The sequence below is a fragment of the Podarcis muralis genome, chromosome 5 (assembly GCF_964188315.1).
Source record: "Podarcis muralis chromosome 5, rPodMur119.hap1.1, whole genome shotgun sequence".
Classification (NCBI taxonomy): Eukaryota; Metazoa; Chordata; class Lepidosauria; order Squamata; family Lacertidae; genus Podarcis; species Podarcis muralis.
Window position 1 is genome coordinate 48849653 of NC_135659.1, and position 6419 is coordinate 48856071.

The following is a 6419-nucleotide window of genomic DNA, read 5'->3' on the forward strand; positions in this document are numbered from 1 at the left end:
ATCAGAGAATTCTATAAGGAGGTGCTCCCCCCCTTAAAAATGATCTTTATTGGTTTTAGAGATTTTCCAAATTTCGCCTACATAATACATACCTTATTTCTTTTAACCTTAATACTTTAACTCTAAACAAAATTGTACTTCCTTCCCTCCTTCTTCTAGTTTCTCTATATTTTCTTTATATTTACACATTTGTCATGTTTACATTCTATGTATACTTAATACTATGGAATAATACTATTCAAAATTTCATTAATGAAACAAAAGACGAGGAGGTGAAATCAGTTATGATTAAATGGGCACAAGATATAGGCCATAACATAATGTTTGAAGATTGGGAAAGACTGTGGAAAACTGACTTAAAATTTACAGATTGTTCTTTATTGAAATAAAATTATATGAAAATAATGTAAAGATGGTATATAACACCAGTTCAGATAGCAAGAATGTACAAAACTGGCTCAAATGTATGTTGGAAATGTAAGGAAAAAGAAGGAACTTTTTATCATATGCGGTGGGATTGTAGTGAAATTAATTTTTTGGGGGAAATAATATATAATGAATTGAAGAAAATGTTCCAATTAACATTTGTAAAAAAGCCTGAAGCATTTTTGTTAGGGATTGTAGGAAAAGACCTGCCAAGGAAACTGAAGAACATATTTATGTATGCGACAATGGTGGCAAGAGTCTTAATTGCACAAGGCTGGAAGAACGAAGAAATCATGACAAAAGAACTGTGGCAAGAAAAACTGATGGACTATGTGGAACTGGTGAAACTGATGCATAAATTACACGACAAGGACAACTGTGATTTTAAAGAAGAATGGGAACCTTTTACAAAGTACCGGTACTTAAAGAAACAACAAAATGAACTGAACTCATTGGCAGGTTTTGAATAAACAAATCCAAATTTACTATTGGTAACATATAGATAGATAAATTAAGGATCATTACAATTTTAGAATATGCAGAAAATAACATGTGCTCAAAAACCAGAGAGAGGAACTGAGGGAAGTCAGGGTGGGTGGGTTCTTTTTAGGGAGGGGGGAGGGAAATTTATGGGGGGAAATAAGGTTGATATGTTTTTGACAAATTGTTGTGCTGAAATGCTTAATAAAAATTTATAAAAAAACAAAACAAAAACAAAACAAAATTTCATTAATGTACATCCTTCAATTGTTGTAATATGTTTGTTCAATACTCTTAAATCCAAAACGAATGATTTCTTTATTTGTGTATAGTTCTTTACTATGTATGTTGTAAATTTCATCCAGTCTCTTTGGAATGCTTCATCGCCCTGTTCTCTGATTTTTCCAGTCAATTTTGCTATTTCTTCGTACTCCATGAGTTTCCACTGCCATTCTTCAACTGTGGGTATTTCATGTTTCTTCCATTTCTGTGCAAGTAATATTCTCGCCGTGGTAGTAGCATAAAGGAACAGTTTCTGGTCACTCTTTTTTATACAGTGGTGCCTCGCAAGACGAAATTAATCCGTTCCGCGAGTCTCTTCGTCTTGCGGTTTTTTCATCTTGCGAAGCATGGCTATTAGCGGCTTAGCAGCTTAGCAGCTATTAGCGGCTTAGCGGCTTAGCGGCTATTAACGGCTTAGCGGCTTTAAGAAAAAGGAAACAAACTCGCAAGAACTTGCAAGACGTTTCGTCTTGCGAAGCAAGCCCATAGGGAAATTCGTCTTGCGGAACGACTCAAAAAACGGAAAACCCTTTCGTCTTGCGAGTTTTTCGTCTTGCGAGGCATTCGTCTTGCGGGGCACCACTGTATCATCTCCAACCATACCTAGCAAGAATGCCTCTGTTGGTTTTGTTTTTTTGGAAAGTGTATCTAAAAATCTTTTTAAACTCATTATATATATTTTCCCAGAAAGTTTTAACTTTTTCACATAACCACCACATGTGGAAAAAGTTTCTTTCCTTCGATTCACATTTCCAACAGTTCTTATTTTTCATTCTATACATCTTTGCTAGCCTGGCTGGCAAAATATACCACCTATGCGTCATTTTTAATATAGTTTCCTTCAAGGTCAGACAAGTGGTAAGTTTTAATCCTATGTTCCATAGCTTTAACCATTTATCCTTTAGCAGACTACCCTTCAATATGTGGGGCAGGTGATGGCGCTACTTCCCCTCTTCCATCTTCAGAACTAAACCAATGCCTAACCGCCAAAACCCAGGAAGTTGTGACAAATTGCTACGAGGTAGGCGAAAACCAAGTGGCTGGTGCCAGTTTGCCAAGTGGAAAAATTCCTACCAGGCCCCTCAACGGTGACCAACCAAGGTCCATAGCAAGGTCAAAAAGAAAACCTTATAGGGCAGGAGGGTGGGAAAAAGCAGGAACAGCTGGTGGGTGGCAAAGAGGGATATCCCAGGCCTTGTCCTGCCTTTATAGGGCAGGCTCCGCCCCTGAGCCAGCCGATTGGCCAGGTAGGGAGTGACACGGCTGGGAATCCCCGCCATCGCGTGGGGCTGCCGCATACATGGAGGGGCCGCGAAGCCCGCAACCCCACCTCCTTCTTAGCGCGGAAGTGGCTCTCTCATAAGCCACTATTGTGATTTGCTTTTCAGTTGCTTGTGGCATGGAGTGCATTCACCAAATCCTGAGAGGGCTAAGGTTTTCCAGCTTCACATTTTTAGTTGATGGAGTCAGGGAGGTTTTTGCAGCACTGTGGCCTAGGAGCAATCCCTAGAGCAATGTGACTAGTTAGATCTTGCTGGGAGAATGTGGTTGAAACTAAGACGGTGAGGATAAGTGTGTGTGTGTGTGTGTGTGTGTGTGAGAGAGAGAGAGAGAGAGAGAGAGAGAGAGAGCTGCCAAATAGATACCCCCAACCCCCAACCTTTGCCACAATGCCGATTGGCTAAAGGCCAGTGGCATAACTGTGGCACCACCAGCTTGGAGCGGGACAAGGCCCGCCCACAAGCCAATTGGGGAAGAGTTTCAGGGGTTGAGCACAACTCTGTTAGGAGGATCCAACTTATCTCCAGATAGCATGGAAAGTAAACACAGTCTGGGGCCCATATACTGTAGATTTTTTGTCTGGTAATGGTGCTGAGTTCAAAAACCACTGAATCCCAAAGTTTGGTTACATACACACAATTCCACCACAGGTAGTAAGAGCCTTACATGTTGCAATCCCACCAACAAAAGGGGGGGCATCCTTTTGGCATGCGGGCTTAAAAACCATTTATGTATTGTTTTAATGAATTTTCCCTAAGCAGGGCTGAAACAGAAATAAACGGTTTAGAGGATTAGATTCTAGAGCACTGAAGGATCGATCCCCAAGGCTCGATCAGCCTCCCATGCTAGTTGAAGGTTTTTGAAGGGGGAAAAAATGCAAATCTAGAAACAGAGCACAAACTGCCCCTTCTGAGAACCCTTGGGCACCAGAGGTTCAAACCCATAGACTGGGTTGAGCATCTTCTAGTGAAGATCTTCTGGGTAATGGCAGCCTGACCCAGCATCTCCAATACACATGGGGCTAATTTATAATTGAATGACTGCTAAATAAAAGCATTCTCCTCCTCAAATTTGTCTTCAGAAAGGTAATGTCATGGGAGATGTTGGGTCATAAAAGTAAGCTGGTTAAGGAAGATTTACAAGAAGCATTGGAAGCTGATGGCCTGGGGCTGTTTGAAGAGATTAGGAAAGATGACATGATGTCTGGCCTTCAGCATCAGAAAGGAGTAAGGAAAAATGGAGGATTTTATAAACAAATTAAGGAAGGTTTCAGCAACAGACTGGGCTGCAGCATTGGAGCTCTTAGAAGCAAATGAAGCCCTTAACATGACTTTATCTACTCAATCAGAATTGCAACTATTGCAAAAGGCAAATGAAGATCTTGAACTAAAGTGGGAGGAACATTCAAACTGGGACGGAAGAGAATTTTTTCCTCTTTGCGCAGTTCCGGAACAGGAGGAGGGAGCAGACATGATTTCTTTTATAGTGGAATGGATAAAAAGTTTAAATATAAATGTATCTATTTCTCTGACTGATACAGAAAGAGCATACAGAACAGGTGGGCTATGCTCTCCATCAGCATTACCTAGAAACACAGTAATCCACTTTGAGAAATATCAAATGAAAGATGCAATCTTTAAAGCCATGCACAATTTCAGGATTCTGAAATATGGCTTGGTCACCCTAGAATTGTTTCAAGATCCAGAGACCCTCTCTCAATGGAAATCGTTCCTTATATATTGCTGCTCTAAGACAGCGGGGTTTCCTTTTAAGTTGCTGGTCCTAATAAATGGCAAATACCAGGCAGTTTTGATGAGCAACAAGTGGAGAGCATATTCAGAGATCTGAATATCCCGATTCCAGAAGCAACACTCAAAGATGGTGCTGTCCCCACTTCCTGTTGTTTGGCAAACCCAAAGAGGCAAAGGCAAGATAAAAGCTTCCACACTTCAGGCCTGTAATAAAACCTGGCAAGACCAAGCAAATAAATAAATAAAATACATCAGTAGTCATTATAATTTTTAAACAAGACATTAGGCTACTTTAATGCACCCCTGGGGGTAGGGAGGGGGTGGAGTATGTGAACAAACCCCCACCTTCACTCCCAATTTTGTTTCTGGTGCACCAGGGGAGAAGGTTTTCACAGCCCTCCCAGCTCTGAGGTGTTGTGGGGCTATGCACTTCAGACTTTTTGTTTTGTTAAAGTTGTTATACTCTTTTACTTTTGTAGTGTCCTCTTCAAAGCAGTATAATGTAGTGCATCTCCCCAGATTCAGCAATGAAGAATGCAAAAAGTCAAAGGACTCATGTCTCAAATGCCAGTGATATTTGAATGCCTACCCTTTGAATAGTTTTGCCCTTCTGAATCAAGGCAATATTGAAATATTCCCTTTTCAGTAAAGCTTCAATTCTTGCTCTCTTAACTGGTGATCCTAAACTTCTGGCATTAAGTGACATATTTTTTACACTCATCGGCATTATGTTATATTGCTTTGAAAAGCTGTGCACTCATTCAATTAATGCTCTTTTTTTTACATCCTTCCAGTGTGCCTTGGATTCTGATGATAAAAGATGCATTGCATGAATTAATGTAGGGTATTATCTTCCCATCCCTCCTATCCATATCCTTTCCCCCCTTTTGTATCAGTATGTTTGATGATGTTTGTATTTTGTCTTTATTTAAATTTTTTAAATAAAGTTTCTTTTAAAAAGAAAAAAGATCTTTGTTACCTCCCTCTAAGTGCTGCAGAAGGGGAAAGGCCATTCAGTAAGCTGCCTTTCATAAATAATTACCGTATTTTTCACTCTATAAGACGCACCAGACCACAAGACGCACCTAGTTTTTGGAGGAGGAAAACAAGAAGAAGAAAAATCTGAATCTCAGAAGCCAGAACAGCAAGAGGGATTGCTGCACAGTGAAAGCAGCAATCCCTCTTGCTGTTCTGGCTTCTGGGATAGCTGCGCAGCCTGCATTCACTCCATAAGACGCACACACATTTCTCCTTACTTTTTAGGAAGGAAAAAGTGAGTCTTGTAGAGCAAAAAATACGGTACAACTGGTCAACTATGACTGAAGGTAACAGCTTAACACTGTGATCCATTCATTGAACATTCATTGTTGATTTCTCAGAGGTCATCAGAATCTTTGGTACTGAAAAACACACGCTAAGTAATTTAGTCATATGTTGATGCCATTTGATCTACTTGGATACTGCTCTTTTTCAGAAAGATATAGATATTGCTGAATATTGCTTTATTCATAAAGACTCTTTATTTCCCTATATGAACCCAGTTTGAACAGTTTGTTTGGCTGCTGCCACCACTTTTAAATGCTACTTTAATATATAAATGTTATTAACAATGAGTTGTTATATGCTCATGGTTTTTTGAAGTATTTACATGAAAGGAAGGTTAAAAATCTGTTCAATAAATACATCTTAAATTAAGACTGCAGTTTCAAAATAACTGTCCATATTGATAATATATGAGTACAAATAGCAGTTTAGAGCCAGGGTGGTATTCACATTTCCCAAAACAAAATGCAAACCAGCAAACAGGCACTTGATTGAATTTTACGATGCAGTTCTTCAATTTAAAAAGTTGTGCAGAAAATGCATATGGGTGCACAAAAGTGTATTAGCAACATGGTAAAACTGCCTGCAAAAAATGTGTATATTACACAAAATTGCATATATAAAAATATGTGCACTAAAATGCTGATGAATTTTTGTGAGGACTTTAAAAAATAATAATAATAATAATCACAAACTGGTGCAGAAATGTGGTGAAGTGGAAGTGACATTGGGAAAAAGAGAAAGTGATCGTCAACCTGTAAGTGAGACCCATTGAACTCAATGTGACTACATTTTTGAATGGACATGTCTAGGATTGTACTGCAGGATTTAAAACCTTTGCACAGTGACCTGCCCATTTCTCCCACTGAAGTGGGA